The sequence below is a fragment of the Haematobia irritans genome, chromosome 3 (assembly GCF_050003625.1).
Source record: "Haematobia irritans isolate KBUSLIRL chromosome 3, ASM5000362v1, whole genome shotgun sequence".
Taxonomy (NCBI): domain Eukaryota; kingdom Metazoa; phylum Arthropoda; class Insecta; order Diptera; family Muscidae; genus Haematobia; species Haematobia irritans.
Genome location: NC_134399.1, coordinates 140351569 through 140374054, shown reverse-complemented (window position 1 = coordinate 140374054; position 22486 = coordinate 140351569). Strand labels below are relative to the sequence as shown.

The 22486-nt window shown below is 33.8% G+C and overlaps 1 protein-coding gene and 1 long non-coding RNA gene across 6 annotated transcripts in view; one reads left to right on the top strand and one right to left on the bottom strand.

Moving 5' to 3' along the window:
• Positions 1-22486, bottom strand: part of LOC142228290 (frequenin-2) — a 236324-nt gene that overhangs the window by 104155 nt on the left and 109683 nt on the right. The gene's annotated exons all lie outside the window — the stretch shown is intronic.
• LOC142228291 (uncharacterized) lies at positions 10549-10948 on the top strand. The gene is made up of 2 exons (XR_012720124.1): positions 10549-10646; positions 10714-10948. It is a non-coding gene; the product is annotated as an uncharacterized LOC142228291 (long non-coding RNA).

The window sequence follows — 22486 nt, the reverse complement described above, 5'->3', positions numbered from 1 at the left end:
AAAAGAAAAAAATTTACAAAATTTTCTATAGAAATAAAATTTTTACAAAATTTTCTTTACAAATAAAATGTTGACAAAATTTTTCTTACAAATAAACTTTTGACAAAATTTTTCGATATAAATAAAATTTTGACAAAATTTTCTATTGAAATAAAATTTTGACAAAATTTTTTATAGAAATAAAATTTTGACTAAATTTTTTATAGAAATAAAATTTTGACAACATTTTTTATAGAAATAAAATTTTGATAAAATTTTCTATAGAAATACAATTTTGATAAAATTTTCTATAGAAATAAAATGTTGATAAAATTTTATATAGAAATACAATTTAGATAAAATTTTCTATAGAAATACAATTTTGATAAAATTTTCTATAGAAATAAAATGTTGACAAAATTTTCTATAGAAATAAAATGTTGACAAAATTTTATATAGAAATAAAATGTTTACAAATAATTCTGAAGACACAAAATTTCGATAAATTTTTCTATAGAAATAAAATTTTGATAAAATTTTCTATAGAAAAAAAATTGGCATCATTTTATATAGAAATAAAATTTTGACTAACTTTTCTACAGAAATAAAATGTTGACAAAAACTTCTACAGAAGTAACATAAAATGTTGACTAAATATTGTATAGAAATAAAATTTTGACAAAATTTTATATAGAAATAAAATTTTGACAAAATTTTATATAGAAATAAAATTTTGATAAAATTTTTGTATAGAAATAAAATGTTGAGAAAATTTTTCTTACAAATAAACTTTTGACAAAATTTTTCTATACAAATAAAATTTTGACAAAATTTTTTATAGAAATAAAATTTTGACAATATTTTTTATAGAAATAAAATTTTGATAATTTTTTCTATAGAATAAAATTTTGGCAAACTTTTCTATAGAAATAAAATTTTGATAAAATTTTCTATACAAATAAAATTTTGATAAAATTTTCTATACAAATAAAATTTTGATAAAATTTTCTATAGAAATAAAATTCTGACAAAATTTTATATAGAAATAACATTTTGATAAAATTTTATATAGAAATAAAATGTTGACAAAATTTTATATAAAAAAAAATTTACAAAATTTTCTATAGAAATAAAATATTTACAAAATTTTCTCTATAAATAAAGTGTTGACAAAATTTTTCTATACAAATAAACTTTTGATAAAATTTATCTATAGAAATAAAATCTCAACATAACTTTCTATAGAAATTAAATTTTGACAAAATAAAATGTTTTTTGGTAAAATAATCTCCAAATTTTGGCAGATTATTTTTGACTCGAGTGGCAACCGTGTTTGTGAAATTCGAAAACCTATTCGCTATACAATTTATTCTATTAAATTATACATTTTAATTTTGTTACCAGCATATTTGCTCCTTCCTTTCTAGTTTCTAGTTTTACCCCTAACTCTTACGCTACAAAATTTCTATTTTAAACACCAGTAAAATGATACCCTTCTCATAACATATATTAAATTACATATAATCAATCCATTGGAAATCAATGGGTGTAAACATACATTTCAATATCTTACTCAACACGGAATTATGATTTTCAATTAGCTATGGAATTAGCCAGAACCCCTCTTGCAAATTTATTCCATTCAATGATATGTTACCTCTATGATGATGCCTATTCGTGGTATTATATCTAATTTGTTTTTTTTTTTTGCATATTGGATGGATGAATTTGATATGAGACAAATTTGATAAACTATACTGTATGCGAGTAATATTACATTTATGAGACAGAATTTATGTACCCATCTAAATGAAGGAAAAATGCTTTCACACTGCATTCAGAATGATATAACAAATTTATGGCGTTGAGTTACGTGACTTTTCACTATTCATGATGGGCTATAAACTATTCCTCGGAACTTTGTCCCTATAAATATGCAGCATTTTTTGCTGTTGCATAAGGAAGTGGAAATTATCCAACACTTACACACACACTTGTTTGAGCAGCATTTCATTACACTATACAATGAAGTGTTGTGAAAATTTGGATAGTGGAAAAGCAAAAAAAAAATACTTTTGCATATATGGTGTGAGGAAATATAAGATCCCGTGGAAAATGAGTTCTATTCGAACAAGGGAAAGCTATTAATTTAATAATAGTTATAACAAATAGGTACAGCCGTATGTTCGAATGCGCCGAATCCTTAATTCTCCACACCATGGATAAAAATTTTCTTTAAGAAAATCTTGAGAAATAGTTCAAGATCTATATTCCGTACACTGAAAAAAATATTTAGGTGATATTGAAGATTAAGCAATCTAAATTTTAGGATGGGCAATTTACAAAATATTTAAAATAAATAAAAATTAATTATATTACAATCAAAAAATGTTTTTATTAAATTAAGCCCAAAAATATTGGAAATTTGCGTTCCTCCGTTAAAGTCTTATGTCTTTGAAATAAGGCAAATTTTCTTTAAAGTAAAATAACATATTTTTGATTTAAGGAAATCTTCCTTAAAATAACTGAAATATTGAATATTTGGATTTAAGATAAAAACGCTTCCAATATAGGCTAACACTTGTTTTGAGGATTTAGCATCTTTGATATCATTTTTTTTTTTTTTGAGTTAAGAAAACATATTTTAATTCGAAGTATATTAATTCGAAGTTTTATAACGCGAAAACGGAACGAAAATTTGATAAATAAGATCTGTATCCTAATTTTAATATTATAGATACTAGATTTAAAGCCAGATTGGTCACTAAACATTTTTAAAGAAACCACATCTTTGGCTCAGAATCAATACCAAAATCCTTAAAGGAAGGTCAAATGTTTGGATCTCGGTACAATTTTTTGGAGTTTAGGTTTTTAACCCCAGTACTCGAATGCTTAATGTGAAAATTGGGAATTTTTACTATCGTTTTGGGTAATTATAATTACTTTTGCTTATTCACCAAGGAAGGAATATGATCACCTCCTAGAGCAACATGTTAGTTTTGGACGGTGAACATGTAACATGTTTGCGCAACCATATTATTTTCTTGTACCGTGTGTATCTGACTTCGACAACCATTTTGGCGAGTTTGGAGAGAAAAGTAAATATTTGCATCAATAATGTTCCACGTTTACCATGGAAAACATGGAACATTCCTAGGAGGTGATCATATTCTTTCTCTGTGAGCTCTGTGCCCTACAAAAGTCAGACATCTGCCTATCGGGACCATATAAAAATATGGTATGTTATCTATAGATTCAATTGTTTTCATTTTTCGATTCGTGTTTTTATTATACCCACCACCATAGAATGGTTTGTAAGTTTGTCATTCCGTGTGTAACAAATTTTGTTTGCAGGCAGGTCAAGTTCGAAGATGGGCTATATCGGTTCAAGTTTTGATATAGTCCCCATATAAACCGATTTTCCGATTTGGTGTCTTGGGCTTATAAAAACCGTAGTTTTTATCTAATTTACATGAAATTGAAAATCTAGAGGTACTCGAGGACCACAAAAAGGTGTGCCGAAAATGGTGCCCATCAGTCCATGTTTTGGTATAGCCCCCATATAGATCGATCTCCCGATTTTTCTTTTTGGGCGTCTGGAAACAGTATTTTCTATCCGATTTGCCTGAAATTGAAAATCTAGAGGTATTTTAGGACCATAGGTTAGGTGGCAGCCCCATGTATCAGGCTCACTTAAACTATTCAGTCCATTGTGATATCACATTGGTGAAATTCTCTCTTATCACTGAGTGCTGCCCGATTCCATGTTAAGCTCAATGACAAGCGACCTCCTTTTTATAGCCGAGTCGAGTTGGAGAAGCTTTGAAACCCTCAGAAATGTCACCAGCACTACTGAGGTGGGATAATCCACCGCTGAAAAACTTTTTGGTGTTCGGTCGAAGCAGGAATCGAACCCACGACCTTGTGAATGCAAGGCGGGCATGCTTACCATTGCACCACGGTGGCTCCCATTTTAGGACCATAAAGAGGTGTGTCGAAAATGGTCCGTATCGGTCTATGGTTTGGTATAGCCTCCATATAGACCGATCTACCGATTTTACTTCTTGGGCGTCTAGAAACTGTATTTTCTATCCGATTTGCCTGAAATTGAAAATCTAGAGGTATTTTAGGACCATAAAAATTTGTGCCGAAAATGGTGCCCATCGGTCCATATTTTGGTATAGTCGCCATATAGACCGATCTCCCGATTTTTATTCTTGGGCTTCTATAAACTGTATTTATTACCCGATTTGCTAGAAATTGGAAATCTAGAGGTATTTTAAGATTATAAATAGGTATAGGTATAGGTATATTTTGGTATAGCCCCATATAGACCGATCTCCCGACTTTATTTCTTGGGCTTCTAGAATCCGTAGTTTTTATCCAATTTGCCGGAAATTAGAAATATAGTCGTATCTTAGGTGGTGTGTCGAAAATGGTCCGTATCGGTCCATGTTTTGGTATAGCCCCTACATAGACTGATTTCCCGATTTTACTTCTTGGGCTTCTAGAAATCGTAGTTTTCACCCAATTCGTCTGAAAGTGGAATTCTAGAGGTATTTGAGGAAATAGGTCAGCCGAATATGGTATGTGACGACCCATGTTTTAGTATAGCCTCCACAATGATCGATCACCAGATTTAACTCCTTGGGCTTCTAGAAACCGTAGTTTTTATCCGATTTGCACAAAAATGTAAATATACTGGAATTTTAGATTCTCAAAAATCTGTATCGCATTTATTTTTACCGGTCCGATTTAATTTCTTGAGGATACACCCAAAGAAAAAATATTTTCCTACGGAATGAAATTATAGACAAACGAAATTCCCCTTTCGTATAAAGTATTTTCGTTTAGAGCAAACTAATGCGAACTTTTGATAAGCGATTTAACGATTGTCTCTAAAATTTGTGTCAAAAGGAAACTTTGCTTGTCTATAGTTTCGTTCCTCAGAAAAGAAAACACTTCTTTCAGGGTATAGCAGGCGGACTGATCATGAAAATTGCTTGAAACTGAAAGTAAAATTTCCAGATTTTACTCATCGTATTCATTTAAATAATCGCGGAAAAAATCTACAGATTGAATATTTCAAATCAAGGCGTTATTTCATCATATACACGATATGTTTATGATTTCCCTAAAACCCAAGCAAAATTGGTTCTCATAAATCCAGAATCTGATCCTAAAATTCTATATATTATCAAGTAACCCGCTACGACGAAGAGTTTTCAAAGTAAACTATTATATTTGATGCATGGTGGTGGGTATTTAAGATTCGGCCTGGCCGAACTTACTGCTGTATATACTTGTTTTTAGATTCTTTTTTTTTTATTTTGAAATTCATTTTTTTTCAAAGATTTGTTATACTAATGACTTTGACATTGATTCCGAGCCAAAGGAGCGGAGAATGCAAGTAAGGATACATTTAAGACACAATTCCCAACTTGAGTTTCACGAACTTGGTACTAAGAAACAATTTTTGCTTTGTAGTCAATTTGCAAAAAAACAACAATTTTAAAAACAATTTATTTAACTTTGACGATTTTTTGCAGAATTTTTAACCCTTTTGACTCCGAATTTTTACAGTTATCGCAAACATTTTTTTTTTTACTTTTTATTATGGTGAAATCATTTAAGAAGCGTCTGGCCAAAAATTCGGTTCGCGAGCACAATTTGATTTTTTACTCACACACGATACGTTTTTGTTTAGTTCCGTTCACGCACATTCACGAGATTTAGTTTAAATTTCATTCACGGCTTCACGTGAATCGCGCAAAAATCCAAAATATAATAAATCGCCAATATTGGTGCTAATCCACCAATATGTTGCCAAGAGGGCCAATATGTCTTCCAAATCATCGCCGTATACCTCGTCACTGAGACATCTCAATCGAAGATCAAAATTTATTCAATATCATTGTTTTTCAAATCTTTTTCTCTAGGTCTCATGTACAAAAATATGTAATTTTACTGAAAAGCATTTTTTGCCAAAGAATTAGGTTAGGTTAACATAGGTTAGGTTGGGTATAGTGGCGGCCCAATAGTTTTCTGGCTCACTTAGACTATTTAGTCCATTGTGGTACCACAGCTCCAAAATGGGTTAGCTCGTCTCATATTTCGATGTAATCCCCATATATAAACCGATCCAACGAGTTAATTTCTCTAGCATATAGACGCCGCTATTTTTATCCAATTTTCATGAAATTGGAAACCAAGATCCTATATATAGCCCATATATAGGTCGATCTTCCGATATGATTCTTGAGGGTGTTATAAAGAGCTGTGCTAAATATAATATATATAGGTCCATGTTTTGATATCACATATATACCGATCACATATATACCGATCTCATGGAAGCAGTAATTTTAATCCGACTGGATTAAAATTGGAAATATATAGGTATTTTAGGTTCATAAAGATTTGTTCCACATTAAGTACATATCGCTGTTTCTCCGAATTTGTCTAAAATTATGAATAAGGCAAATTTATTCGTGGTGTGCAGAGATGGTCTGTATCAAACTTTTTTAGGTTTGCGACTGTCGCAAAGTTGTAAACGTCGTAAACGTCACATACGTGTCGTAAATGTAGGAAAAGTAACAAAAGTCGCAAACTCAAAATACTTCAGTCGCGTCAGCTAGGCAGCAAATTCGATGATATCCAAGACGATGGTATGTGCGAAGAGAAGGTTTTAGTCCCCACATTTTCCCTGTTGCCTTTTGCACGAGTACAGGGTAACCGTGGATTTTCTCGTCCTTTCTTAGCTTTAAGTTCAGTCTCCTGTCCAATATAACCCCAAGGTATTTTGCACACTCACCAACGGGAATTTCGATACCACGTAAGAAAATAGGCTTGACGGTGGAAAAACTTTCACAAATTTCTGCAGAAACTCACAGCGAATGCTGTCATGCTAAATTAAAAAATGTTCAAGATTTCTTCTATTCAAAATTAGGTTTTCTACAGTAGGTTTACGACTTTTGCGACATACGTATTATACCGTCGCAAATGTATGTCGCAAAAGTCACAGTTTGTGACAGGCCAACCCTGGTGGTGTGATAGTACATTAAATTCTCAGACAATTCACAAAATTCTTCCGCAGGGCTTTATTCTCTATCAATAAAGCTGATGACATGATCTTGATAAGAGAGACTTTGACAATTATCTAACCATACCTATGGACTTGAGAAGTAGGATGTTCAAAAACCTTCCTAAAATCCTTTAGTTGCCCAAAATTAAATATCACTTAAAATTTAATTATTAAACTTGACGATGTTTTTATACCCTGCTCCACACTGTGGAACAGGGTATTATAAGTTAAGTGCATATGTTTGCAACACCCAGAAGGAGACGAGATAGACACAAGGTGTCTTTGGCAAAAATGCTCTGGGTGGGCTCCTGAGTCGATATAGCCATGTCCGTCTGTCCGTGAACACATTTTTGTAATCAAAGTCTAGGTCGCAGTTTTAGTCCAATCGACCTCAAATTTGGCACAAGTATGTGTTTTGGCTCAGAATAGATTCCAACTGATTTTGGAAGAAATCGGTTCAGATTTCGATATAGCTCCCATATATATATTTCGCCCGATATGGACTTATATGGCCCCAGAAGCCAGAGTTTTACCCTAATTTGCCTAAAATTTTGCACAAGAAGAACAATTAGTCCCAGAAGCCAGAGTCTATAGGGAGTAGAATTAGCATTGTAGCTATGCGTGCCAAATTTGCTTGAAATCGGTTCAGATTTAGATATAGCTCCCATATATATGTTTTTCTGATTTCGACAAAAATGGTCAAAATACCAACATTTGACTTGTAAAATCGCCACTGCTTAGTCAAAAAGTTGTAAAAAAGACTCAAATTTTCATGAAATTCTAATACATATATATCGAGCGATAAATCATAAATAAACTTTTGCGAAGTTTCCTTAAAATTGCTTCAAATTTAAATGTTTCCCATATTTTTTTACTAACATTGTGTCCCACCCTAGTGCATTAGCCGACTTAAATTTTGAGTCTATAGATTTTGTTGATGTCTATCAAATTCTGTCCAGATCGAGTGATATTTAAATGTATGTATTTGGGACAAACCTTTATATATAGCCCCCACACATTTAACGGATGTGATATGGTATCGAACATTTAGATCTACAAAGTGGTGCAGGGTATAATATAGTCGGCCCCGCCCGACTTTAGACTTTCCTTACTTGTTAATACTTCCGAAAGTGATTTTGACGATTTTTGTCTGAACTATCTGACAATACTGCCCACAACTCGTTAACGAAGGGTGCATGTACTTCAAATCAGCCTAACTTCTATTAAAACACGTACATTTTTGGTGATGGTCTTCTCTTTGCCACATCAGGTAAAAGTCTGAATGTATTAATTATAGAAAATTAGATTGTCCCACTGTTCGTTGCCAAGCATGTGAACTATAAATTATGTTTTCATAAAACCTTTATGGAAACTGTATCCGGTGCTTATATTCCCTCAGCCATAACATGGCAACGATTCGAACACATATGTGTGAGTATGCAAATGCATTCACTACGATCTCAGTGCTTTTTGATTATAGTTGGAATATTATAGCCATACCAACACCATCACCATCATACAAACGGAGAAGCTTTTTAATGATATGGTGAAAAAGGATCCTACTTAGCTTAAAATTTATGAGCAAATTCAGTTCACTTTGTTAGTCAATAGGTAGGTACGCACACCCTTATGGAAGAACAAAGGGATTTTGTGCAATGCCATTTCATAAAGGTATCTTGCTCTATAATCGAAAGAGTCTATTGCTTTTACCTGTATGCACTTCTTTTGAATTTAATACAAAAGAGCATTGAAAAGTTTTCTTTGAATCTTAAATAAGTTGAAAATTATGAATGTGAAATATGAATAGAATTAACCTAAAGGCTCTTTTGTTTACCGAGTAATACGAGTAATCATACAAGGCGAAATTTCGAAAGTTGATTATTTAAGAATATGAACGATATTAGGTGAAAGTATTAAGGTGAAGGTCATTTAAAGGGCATATCGAACAATTACTGTTATACAGAAGGTATAGTTAAAAGAAATCCATTATTTTTCCAAAATATTGGATCACAATCTATAGATTTTGGGGTTTATCTAAATTTCGCCTTGAATAGAGAGAGGTTCGATCGTGTTACGTTAGATGCCATTAGAAATGTGCACAGAAAATATTGCCAAAATTTTTCCAATTAAAATATTAATTGGATTTAAAAATATATTCAATAAAAAATTTAATTGAAGAAATTTTTTAATTGGAAAAAAAAATCAATCACAACAATTAATTTACCAATTAATTTTTTAATTGGAAAAATTATTTTTTAATTGACTTTGGTGATTGATACTATTATTTCTGTGATTGAAGACATTTCAATTAAATAGTAATTGAATCAATCAATTTCGTGATTGAAGACAAAAAATATTTTTTTCTGGGTTAGAAAGTATGTGACTATAAACTATGAGAAAAATTAACTACTTCGGGAAAGAATTTGACTGATTTGTATTTAATTTGTTGAGACTTCTATATAGTTGTGCAAATGTCCATTTTGGATACGGAAGTGGTGAAAAATTCGCGCAGAAGCGATGAATTGGCATTTCGCAGAGCGGATGTCCACCATTTCAACAGCCGTTGCACTGACTTTCCATCACTCTTAATGTGTGCTACAAATTCAAGGATTTGGATATGAATTAAAAATGTTTGTGTTTTTTTTTCAAATAAATAATTTTTATAATTTTTTAAGATTTTTAACACATTCTAGCGCTTGCCTGAAATGTTTGAAGTCAAATATTTTCAAAAAGGCGCAATTTTCGACAAAATTTAAATAATTTGTACCATTAATGTGGAAATTTGTATACCCTAAACCACATAGTGGTCAGTGTATAATAAGTTTGATAGGCCAAAAAATGTGCCTACCAGAAATATTGATTTTAGACCCCATAAAATATATACCGATCGACTCAGAATTCAGGAGGTGATTCTCGATCTAGCGCTTGGTATCCGTCCGTCCGTCTGTCCATGTATTTGTTGTTCACAGGTTCCGGTCGCATTATTAACCGATTTGGATGAAATTTGGTACAGGGTTTTTTTTTTTTGGGCACAAGGACGAACGCTATTGAATTTGGAAGAAATCGGATCAATTTTAGATATAGCTCCCAAGGCCGTAGCCAGGATTTTAATTCGGGTGGGGGGGGGGGGGGGTTCAACTTATAAAAAATATTCATATAATCTCATGTGTAGAAAATTTTATTTATGCATAGGTATGTATACAATATTTTTATAATATTAAATTGAGCCGACGGGCTTTTTGGGCAGCAAATAAATCAATTACTTCTTCAGTCGGCACATTTATTCGGTGATGAACCAATCCATTGAGTCTACTCTCGCTACCCTGCCAGCATTTCAAAGTTCCATTTCATCCTCATCGCTACTACAGACTCGTAAATGTCACCACAACCATCGCGAACTGTGATGGGGGAAGCATATCAAAAAGTACAAAATGTACATGAAAGTATATTGCCATCACTACTGTTAAAAGAGCCATTTTATTTTTTGTGAAACGCCAAGCGCAACCAGCTTGTTTTATTTTATTTAAATAAAAACGAAAATAAAGTATTGAAGACATAGATATTACGCTTAAAATTGTGAAAGGTATATGGTGAACAATTTTCGACTTTCCAAATAGAATAAAGTGATCGTTTTTCAAATATTTTTCCAGGCACGCTGTCTCCATCGAAAATAAACAAACTGGCTGATAGACTCTGCAATATGTAACTTGCTACTTAAAACTCAACATCATTCTTTTATTAATGCAAAAAATTATGTTAAATGTGATGAGATAAACCGAAAAATGTTTTATTTATAAGAAATTATAAATGTTTAATCAAATCAATAAACATCTACACAATCGTGTTTTACTTGACCACAATGATTCTTCTACAAATACCTTAAAATGCACTTTTTATGATAGTTTGCAGGGGTTCTTATTGGCGTCCTTCGAAATTGATCTAAATAGGCACCTAATAATTGCACTGATGAGAAACTTTTTCGTAGTAACTTAGCGTGGTACAACTTCTCAATAGTGACGACGCTTTTCCGACGAGTTTTTGATGTCGTATATGATTGTTTTCGACGTAGTGGGGATTCTCAGAAGCGCCCCCAAATTCAAAAAATGTTGGCAGGGTAGTCGAATTTCTAAGATACGTCTTTAATCTCTTCATTGTTGAAAATGAAAGTTCGGATGAGTACGTAGTAACTGCAGGGATGGAAAATGCAGTACTATAGTACTTTTTTCAATACTTTTTCACCCCGGTCAGTATCGTAGTACCCCCGCGAATGATTTAGTACCTTTTGTGTAGACATTTTTGAGTCGATATCAGATTTATGGTACAATAGCTTTGACAAAATATTTTAATATTTTGAGAAAGTCTTTATCAACCTTATTTGCTAATAGTCTTTTACAAATATGGCAAAACAGACATGTTCATGTGGGAAGAAAATCTCGATTTTGTAAAAGACATAGTCAAAAACAGGATTTTATTGAACTTCAAGAATGTTTTAGTCGAAAAAAGAATGCGATTCTATATAATCGATTTTTTTTTCTGTAGAAAATGTTGTCAAAATTTTATTTCTGTATAGAATTTTTGCAAAATTTTATTTTTATAGAAAATTTTGTCAAAATTTTATTTCAATTGAAAATTTTGTAAAAATTTTATTTCTATAGTAAATTTTTGCAAAATTTTATTTCTATAGAAACAAATTTGCAACATTTTTTTCTACAGATTTTTTTGCAAATTTTTATTTTTATAGAAAATTTTTGCAAAATTTTATTTATATAGAAACTTATGTCAAAATTTTATTTTCCTTAAAATTTAGTCTCTTGACAATAATTTTCCAGTGAAATTTTTGTTGAAATTTAGTAAAAAGTACCTTTCCGCTCAAAAAATACCTTTTTTGTACTTCCTTAAAAATTGTATTTTCCATCCCTGAGTAACTGGCAAAGTGACCAAAATTTTTAAAAGAATATGCACGTTTGGAAATATCTCTTTATTGCACTCTCCAAGTGCTTCCATCGCTGAATTAGTCAGGTTCTTTTCGCAGGTTTTGCGCCATTTCATTTACACATGTGTGTTTGGCTGTTTCGTTGTTGTTGCTATGGCCAAACAAAGCGAGTCATGTTCACAAAAAGAACAACAAACACAAATAAAAAGCAGAAAGACATTTTCCAAAAATGAAATTTGTGGTGCGAGAACAAAAACAATCAGTTTTTTTCGACCATCGTTTGACGGGCTTTTCAACTAGTATTCTATGATTTGTGCAAGTTTTATAGGTAAGCGTTTTTCAAAATAAAAACTCCAGCTTTTCTTCAACATCTTCGATAAGATTTTTCTATGCAGCTAAAAATATATATTTATTTATATAACAAGTATATACAGCAGTAAGTTCGGCCGGGCCGAATCTTAAATACCCACCACCATGAACCAAATATTAGGGTGTCCTTTGAAATTTCAGGAGGGCTTGAGGACTTGAGGACACTTCCCGAAGATAAATTTAAAGATTTCATCCATGAGGACTATATCAGATTCTGGATTTATAAGAACCATTTTTGTTTGAGTTTTAGAGGAATCATTAACATCTCTTGTAAGTTTGCAAGAAAATTATAAAATAATATCTTGATTTGAAATCTTAAATCTGTAGAAGTAAAATCTGGAAATTTTACATTGAGTTTCAAGCAATTTTCATCATCAGCGCGCCTTCTACACCCTCAAGAAGTGAAGTCGGTCTATATGGAGGCATTACCAAATGGACCTATAAAAACCTAATCCGATACACGTTATTGTGAGCCTAAAATACCAGAATATTTACAATTTCAGGCAAATCAGATAAAAACTACGGTTTCTAGAAACCCAAGGAGTTAAATCGGGAGATCGTTCTTATGGGGGCTATACTGAAATATGGACCGATGCTCACCGTTTTCGGCACACCTCTTTATGACTCGAAAATACCTCTAGATTTCCAATTTCAGGCAAATAGGATAAAAAATTTCGGATTCTAGAAGCCCAAGAAGTAAAATCGGGAAATCGGTCTATATGGGGGCTATACCAAAATATGGACCGATCCTCACCATTTTCGGCACACTTCTTTATGGTCCTAAAATACCTCTAGATTTCCAATTTCAGACAAATTGGATAAAAAATAAGGTTTCTATAAGCCCAAGACCCCAAATCGGGAGGTCGTTTTATATGGGGAACATACCAAAACATGGACCGATACTCACAATTTTTGGCACACGTATTTGTGGTCCTACAATACCTCTAGATTTCCAATTTCCGGTAAATTGAATAAAAACTGCGATTTCTATAAGCCAAAGAAGTAAAATCGGGAGATGGGTCTTTATGGGGGCTATACCAAAATATGACCGATACTCACAATTTTTGGCACACGTAATTGTGGTCCTACAATACCTCTAGATTTCCATTTTCAGGTAAATTGAATAAAAACTGCGGTTTCTATAAGCCCAAGAAGTAAAATCGGGAGATCGGTCTATATGGGGGCTATACCAAAATAATAAAATATGGACCGATACTCACAATTTTTGGCACACGTAATTGTGGTCCTACAATACCTCTAGATTTCCATTTTCAGGTAAATTGAATAAAAACTGCGGTTTCTATAAGCCCAAGAAGTAAAATCGGGAGATCGGTCTATATGGGGGCTATACCAAAATATGGACCGATACTCACAATTTTTGGCACACGTATTTGTGGTCCTACAATACCTCTAGATTTCCAATTTCCGGTAAATTGAATAAAAACTGCGATTTCTATAAGCCAAAGAAGTAAAATCGGGGGGTGGGTCTATATGGGGGCTATACCAAAATATGGACCAATACTCACAATTTTCGGCAGACGTATTTGTGGTCCGCCAATACCTCTAGATTTCCAATTTCAGGTAAATTGAATAAAAACTGCGGTTTCTATAAGCCCAAGAAGTAAAATCGGGAGATCGGTCTATATGGGGGCTATGCCAGAACGTGGACCGATACTCACCATTTTTGGCACACCTCTTTACGGTCACAAAATACCTCCAGATTTCAAATTTCAGGCAAATTGGATAAAAACTACGGTTTCTATAAGCCCAAGACCCCAAATCGGGAGGTCGGTTTATATGGGGACTATATCAAAACCTGGACCGATACAGCCCATCTTCGAACTTGACCTGCCTGCAGACAAAAGACGAGTTTGTGCAAAATTTCAGCACGATTGCTTCATTATTGAAGACTGTAGCGTGATTACAACAGACAGACAGACAGACAGACAGACAGACAGACAGACAGACGGACAGACGGACATCGTTATATCGTCTTAGAATTTCTCCCTGATCAAGAATATATATACTTTATATAGTCGGAAATCGATATTTCGATGCGTTACAAACGGAATGACAAACTTATTATACCCCCGTCACCATTCTATGGTGGTGGGTATAAAAATATTCATTCATTTCGGGGGGGGGGGGGGGTTGATCCCCCTCATCCCCCCCCCCCCTGAATACGGCCTTGATAGCTCCCATATGTATGTATCGCCCGATTTCGACAAATGGAATCACATTGCGCTTTCTTACAAACCGATCGTCATCAAATTTTGTACATAGTAAACTTTTTCATCACCCTTTAAGTCTGCAAAATTTCATCGAAATCGGTTCATATTTAGATATAGCTCCCATATATATGTATTGCCCGATTTTGCCAAACTTGGTCATAAAAAAACTATTTTTTAAGCGATCTTACTCAAACTTGGCTTACTCTAATCTTTTATGATACTGACAATATGCGCCAAAAATAATCGAAATCGGTTCAGATTTAGATATAGCTCCCATATATATGTATTGCCCGATTTTGCCAAACTTGGCCATAAAAAAAAACCATTTTTTAAGCGATCTTACTCAAACTTGGCTTACTCTAATCTTTTATGGTAATGACAATATGTGCCAAAAATAATCGAAATCGGTTCAGATTTAGATATAGCTCCCATATATACGTATCGCCCAATTTTGACAAATTTGGCCGTAAAACTCTTATTTATCAACCGATCGTACTTAAAGTTGGCTAAACGTAATCTTCTATAGCTCTAACTGTATGTGCGAAATTTCATCGAAATCGGTGCAAATTTAGATATAGCTCCCATATATATGTATCGCCCGATTTTGAAAAATTTGCCCCTTTAATAATAATAATTATTTTTGACCAGAGGGGCCCCATTTATTAACTGATCGTACTCAAAATTTTCAAATTTATCAATCATAGCTGCAAAATATTATACAAATTGGTTCAGTTTTAGATATAGGTCCCATATATATGCATCGCTCGATTTTGTCATATTTGGCCATAATACTCTTATTTATTAACCTATGTTACTAAAATTTCAAATTTTGATGTAGTAGCTGATCGTATTTAGACTTACATGTAGCTCTTACATAAAGCTATTGCCCTATTTGCAGAAATTTGGATTTATTACCCACAACTAATTGACCGATTTCCTCTTTTTTAATAATGGACTCCATATTAGTGGCATACTAACTCTTTTGGTGCAAAATAAGGTATAGCCCCTAATATTAGACGTTTCTGCTCAGATTGAGACAAGACACCCATAAACATGTACCCCCCTTTATGTTCTCGAAAACCTATACCAATGATACTATAAAAGCTATACCAATGATACCCCACAAATGTTTATGTTTACTAATTCAGTAGGGGTGGTTTAGGGTATGATATAGTCGGCCCCGCCCGACTTTCTACTTTAGTCACTTGTTTTCTTTATGCCCTGTTCCTGTATATCGAACGAAACCCCATTCGAAAGAAAGGCAGTCACTCGAATTCGAATGAACTTAGGTTTTTATATTTTTGAAAGTTCGTTTCGATTGTATGAGAAAACATTGATTATCAAAAATGAGTATTATCAAATTTTTGGCCTGAGAATTCTTTCAAATGTTAACAATGTTTTTACTTTTTTCTTGACACTTATTGTATATGTTCGTTTATTGCTCGACAACAAAATATGAAGTGACTTGCCTTTCGAAATAAGAGAACAAAACTCAATTTTCTTTCGTTTGGAATACGAAAGAAAGCTTTCGTTCGATATATAGGAACAGACCATTAGAACAATTTCCAATTTTTGCTGGGTCGACTTGAGGTCCAATGATGTCCCATATATTTATCCCACCTCAGTAATGCTGGTGACATTTCTGAGGCTTTCAAAGCGTCTCTAAGGGCGTTTTCGTTTCGCAAAAAATATGTTGCCCTGGTGTTACACTACTTTTTCCCTCATTGTAATTTCGCTCAAATAATAGTGCCATTCCAAAGTTATTGCTAATTCATAATATTGTGAGGGATACAGGATCCACAATCTATGACAGTGTCCTTTATATTTGGCAATCAATTTCGAGAATGTTGCACCTTTTTTCCCAATCGAAATCGCCATAAGTTGTTTCACGGCAATGTTGAACGCCGTTCGGACCTGGCTATAAAAAGGAGGTCCCTTGTCATTGGGCTTCTAAAAACCGCATTTTTTATCCGATTTGGCTGAAATTGTAAATATACTGGAATTTTAGAACCTCAAAAAACTTTATCGGTTTTAAATTTTATCGGTCCATTTGGTAAGGCCTCCATATGACCGATTTCACTTCTTGAGGGTATAGCAGGCACATTGTTCATGACAATTGCTTGAAACTTAAAATAAAATTTCCAGATTTTACTTCTCGTAATCATTTAAATACTGGCGGTAGAAATCTACAAATTTTAGATTTCAAATCAAAGAGTTATTTTATCGTTTCTTGCACAATAAATTATATATATTTTTTGGGGCTCGATTAAAAGCAAAAAATCTTTGGAAGTTGCAGCACAGAAGGATTTCAAAAGAAGATTAAAGACGTGTAAAGACGAATAACGATGACTGAACGAAGAATATGATGAATCAGGAAGCAGAGAAAAGACGAGACGAAATTTTAAATGGTCACCATCCAAAAATAACATTTTCTTCTTGAAATATGTTTGAGGTGATCATATTCCTTCTCTGAGGGCACTCTCATTTAAATGATTGGAAGACGTTGTGGAAACCTTCGATGGGGATGATTCAAGTTATGCTGTGGAAAATTGTGTGGTGTCTGTGGAAGAAATGACTTCACTCTTTAAATGGTCAGATTGTGAGGTTTACGTTTATGAGAAAAGGCAGCTGTTAAGCGCTGAAAAAGCCTCGTACACGCAGAGAAGGAATATGATCACCTCAACCATGTTTCAAGAGCAAAATGTTATTTTTGGATGGTGACCATGTAACATGTTTATGGCAAAAATGTTATTTTCTCGCCAAAAATAATATGTTTGCCCAAATCAGACACATAATCTCCGAGAAAATAACATGGTTGCGACAAACATGTTACATGGTCACCATTCAAAAATAACATTTTGCTCTTGAAACATGGTTGAGGTGATCATATTCCTTCTCTGGGTGTATGTCTCGATAAAGGAATAGTTTGACTTGTGTTCAATTTAAGGTATGTCTAATAAACGAATTCAAATCGCAATTAAATACCAAGAACGCCCATAAAAAATTAAGGACTAAGAAGATGTCGTCTTCATGTGATTCATGGTGGCGGGAATTTAAGATTCGGCCTAGCCGAACTTATTGCTATTTCAACCCAATCTTTATACTACTCCCATTGCCCATGGTCAAAGGCACAATAAATTGAAAACATGATAAATATTTATGGTCACATATGTATTGTAGACTTTATCAAACATAAAATTTGTTCACTGTCAGTGAACCATAAATATGATGCACACTGAATAATGAAACAATCTGGGATATATCACTATGTTGTGTCATAAATACAAATAATGATGATGACAATGGCTATTGATGGCAATACCTTGGTCACTCCAGAACAAGCATACAGAGGACCAGCAAAAACTCAATCATATCCTCATTGCTGAAACATTTCAAATGTATGAAAATTGAATGAATATTAATGGGCTTTATTAAAATTTTGTTGTTGTTGTTGTTCGAGTATTTCCTTTTTGATTTTATGTGACAAAGACCCATGTGTCGATTTAGACTTTAATGGAAAATTGCGAGAAAAAAGAAATGAGTTTCAAGCGAAAAAAAAGAGGTATTGTTATGACATTATTGACAACAAATGGTCGTTGCCGGGTGACCTATCAAAAAAATAGACAAATATTTGGGGAAAAAAGGAATTTTGTGCCTGCAATGTAATGTTGTGTGAATATTCAATTGATATGATGTGCCACAAATAAATTTGTTTGAACCTTTTTTTTTCGTTCTTTTTCTAAAAATGATACGCAGTGATGAAGGGTTAAAATGAATTTTATTGATTTGATTGGTTTGACAGTATGTAATTGGGATGAATTGGTATTGAAGAGAAAAACTACATTTGAATACTAAATATCGATTTCGAATGTAACATTGTTTTTTGAGAATATTCTTTTATTTTGTGCCAACAGCTTAAAGACGAAAGAATTTAATTTTTAAAGAGCATTCTTATGAAATTTAATTTTAATATTTACATTTAAAACCTAGTAAAAATACTCTAAGTCGAACGAAACTGACCGATACTCAAAGTATAATTAACTAAAATAAATATATAAACAAGTAAGTTCGCCCGGGCCTTGATTTGAAATCTAAAATATGCAGATGTTTACCCTCATTATTCAAATGATTAGAAGAAATAACATCTGAAAATTTTATTTTCAGTTTCAAGCAATTTTCATTATCAGTGCGCCTACTATACCGATCTATTTTGAGGCCTTACCAAATGGGCCAATAAAAACTAAACCCGTTACAATTTCGTAATATCGGCAAATCGGATAAAAACTACGGTTTATATAAGTCCAAGGGAGCGACCGTGGTGATATGGTTAGCATGCCCGCCTTGCACACACAAGGTCGTGGGTTCGATTCCTGCTACGACCGAACACCAAAACGTTTTTCAGCGGTGGATTATCCCACCTCAGTAATGCTGGTGACATTTCTGAGGGTTTCAAAGCTTCTCTAAGTGGTTTATAAAGGGGATATATCAAAATCTATACCAATACACAATATATTCGGAACACTTATTTATATCCTAAAAAACTCTCTATATTTCAAATTTCAGGCAAATTTCATAAAAACTACGGTTTGACATTTCTCTATTTCAGACTTACTCAATTTGAACCATGGACGTCGTGAATGGGCAGAATGGTTCCAAGAAATGGCAACAGTGGATGATCAATTTTCGAAGAAAATAATCTTCAGTAATGAGGCACATTTTCATCTCAGTGGATTCGTCAATAAACAGAATTGCCGCATTTGGGCGAATGAGAATCCAAAAGTGATTGTCGATAAACCAATGCATCTACAAAGAGTGACTGTTTGGTGCGGTTTATGGGCTGGCGGCATCATCGGGCCGTACTTTTTCCAAAATGAGGCCGGTCTGGCAGTTACTGTGAATGGTGTTCGCTATCGTGATATGATAACGAACTTTTTATGGCCCGAATTGGAAGATATGGATATGGACGATATGTGGTTTCAGTAGGACGGTACCACTTGCCACACAGCTAACGAAACAATGGCTCTTTTGCGCAACAAATTCAGTGGCCGTGTTATCTCACGTAATGGCGATGTCAATTGGCCGCCAAGATCATGTGATTTGACACCGTTGGACTTTTTTCTTTGGGGTTATTTGAAAGAAAAGGTGTACGTCGATAAGCCAGCAACAATTCAAGAGCTAAAAGATGAGATAATTCGGCACATTAACGGCATAGAACCTCCATTATGCCTCAGCGTCATCTAAAATTTGGACCATCGGATGAAGGTGTGCCACCGAGGTCGCGGCGCCTATTTGGCCGATATTTTGTTCCATACATAATCGAGTAATACCAATATATCATAATAAAATAAAATTACAATAATTTGCTAAATAGTTTGTGTTTTATTCAAAATCAACATCGGCGCTTGAAATTTTAACCACCCTTTAGAAGCTCATGAAGAAAAATCGGGAGATCGGTCTATATGAAGGCTATATCAAAACATGGACCGATTCACACCATTTTCTGGAAACCTCTTTATGGTCCTTAAAAAACCTGTAGATTTCAAATTTCAGGCATCTATATATATAAAATTCAATCTATGTTTGTTTATTTGTTTGTTTGTATGTTCCGAGTTGGCTCCGAAACGGCTGAACCGATTTACTTGAAACTTTCAGAGATCGTAGGGGGCGTTCATGTGGTGAAAATAGGGTACCTCATTTTTTGACACCTGGTCGCGGAGGGGGACCTCCCCTTCGTCGGACTTTTTGAAAATTGCACCAAAGTTGACCGATTTGCTTGAAATTTTCATTGAAGATTGGGGTTGGCATCTAGACAAAGATCCGCTACTTTTTATTTCGATATTTGGTGGCGGAGGGGGGCCTCCCCTTTGTTCGACTTTTTTTTTAAGTACAGTGAAAGAACTAAAATTCTCTAAATTATCTGAGATTTACAGAGAACATGTGGTGAGGTTATGGAATTAATATGGAGTACCCGATGAGTTCATATGTGGATGGGGAGGGGGATCTCCCCCTTTTCCTATTTTTTGAAACTTGGAACAAAATTATGCGATTTGCTTGAAATTTTCATTGAATGTTAGGGTTGGCGGTTTATATGAGGGCTATATTAAAACCTGGACCGATATAGCCCATCTGCGAACAAAAAACGAATCACCTTCACCACTACTGTGGTACACGGCATAATAAGTTTGTGTATTGGTATGTAACGTCAAGAAGCAGTATTCTGAGACCCATCGTTTAGTGTACTGATCGTCATTGATTTAAATTCCGAGTCAATTTAGCGATGTCCGTCTGTTCGATCGCACTCAAGTTTGGCATAGGGTCCTTCTTCGGCTCAAAGACAGTCCTGTCTAATACATATGTATCGCCCGATAAATCATAAATGCCAAAAACTTTTTCCAAATTGCATAAAATGGCTTTATGTTTAATCATTCGTCCCAGGGTTTTACCCGATTTAAATTTTAATTGTAGAGAATGAATGTAGAAGTGTAAAAACTTTTGTCCTAATCGTTTCATGTTTAAATACATAGATATTCAAATTTAGACATTTATACAGCTCCCAATAAATTTAATGGATTTGAGATGGTATTAGAAATTATAGTCTACACGGTGCTGAAGGTTATAATGTAGTCGGCCCCGGCCGACTTTAGACTTTACTTATTTGTTTTATTTATTTATTTATTTTTTTGTCAAAGAGAGAGGTTTCAAGTATATATGAGTTACATCTCAATATTAACCGATCGAGGTGACGCCTTTCATTTATAGTGTAAACCAATTAAACAGTCAAATTTTCTAAATTTTGAAATGTGCAATTTACGGCTGTGCCTCAATGCCTCAATTATTTTGTTAGGTTTAAAAGGTTGCCGTGTCTCATGTCGGCTGGCATACACCTAAACTAGTATTCCACAAGAGCTCTGTGTCTCTAACGAATGGATCACATCTCGGGTCACCTCTTCACCAATACTCTTTGTCTAGTAAAGGCAGGACAGTGGCAAAACATGCCATCCTCTGCTGCTCCCATTCGTAATTCGTTCGCGTATTTTGTACCACTCACGTATCCAAAAAGAACATTTTCACTACTTGTGTTGGCGGAGGTTTTTTTTGCTCTGCAATCCAACGATGTAACAGTTGTTTCCCTCTGGTATCTATCCTGAGATCCTCTTCTCTTAGGACCATCTTACAGGCGGCAGAATGTGATACTCGTGGGTTGACGCGGCATCCGCCATTTCATCCACTGTCCTCCCTAATATCTTTTGATAGTTCGTCATGTTTAGTGTTTCCGTTCATTCTTCCAACAACTTCAATCTCATCGCAGCCATGGCGGCTGCACTTTCGATCTGAACTTTAATAGGTCGTCTCCAAGGCTCTGGTTGACGTGATCTTCATTGTGGCAGAATTTCGATTGCGTTAAATTTTGATTCGTATTTGAACCCGTAAATAAACACGTTGTAAGCTTTATTGTGTTAGCGTTAGACTCTAAATTCCCTGTTCATTCTCCTTGTGAGATATCTTGTAGCAGTTGGGCAATATGTTTCTCTTACAAAATTGCTAAATATTTATTTTTCGCCTTGTAATCTAAATCTTTGCAATATACTGGCATTCGAAAAGCAGGTATGTATTAGTCTGTCTATTGTCTTTTGTTCTCAATATGCCATATGCCACAGCAACAAATTGGAAACAGACACCAAAAATCTTTATAAATTATGTAAGAAATCAATATTTTCATTTTTACCTAAATGTAGTTTACTCAAACATCCTTTCTATTTCCTGCACGTAGTGTATTTCTTTTTTTTTATTCCAACACATACAAAATGGTATACCATAAAAATGCAAATCACAAGACCATGTCTGACAAAAGTTTTTCCAACATTGTTCTTTTTTTGGTTTTGTTTTTAT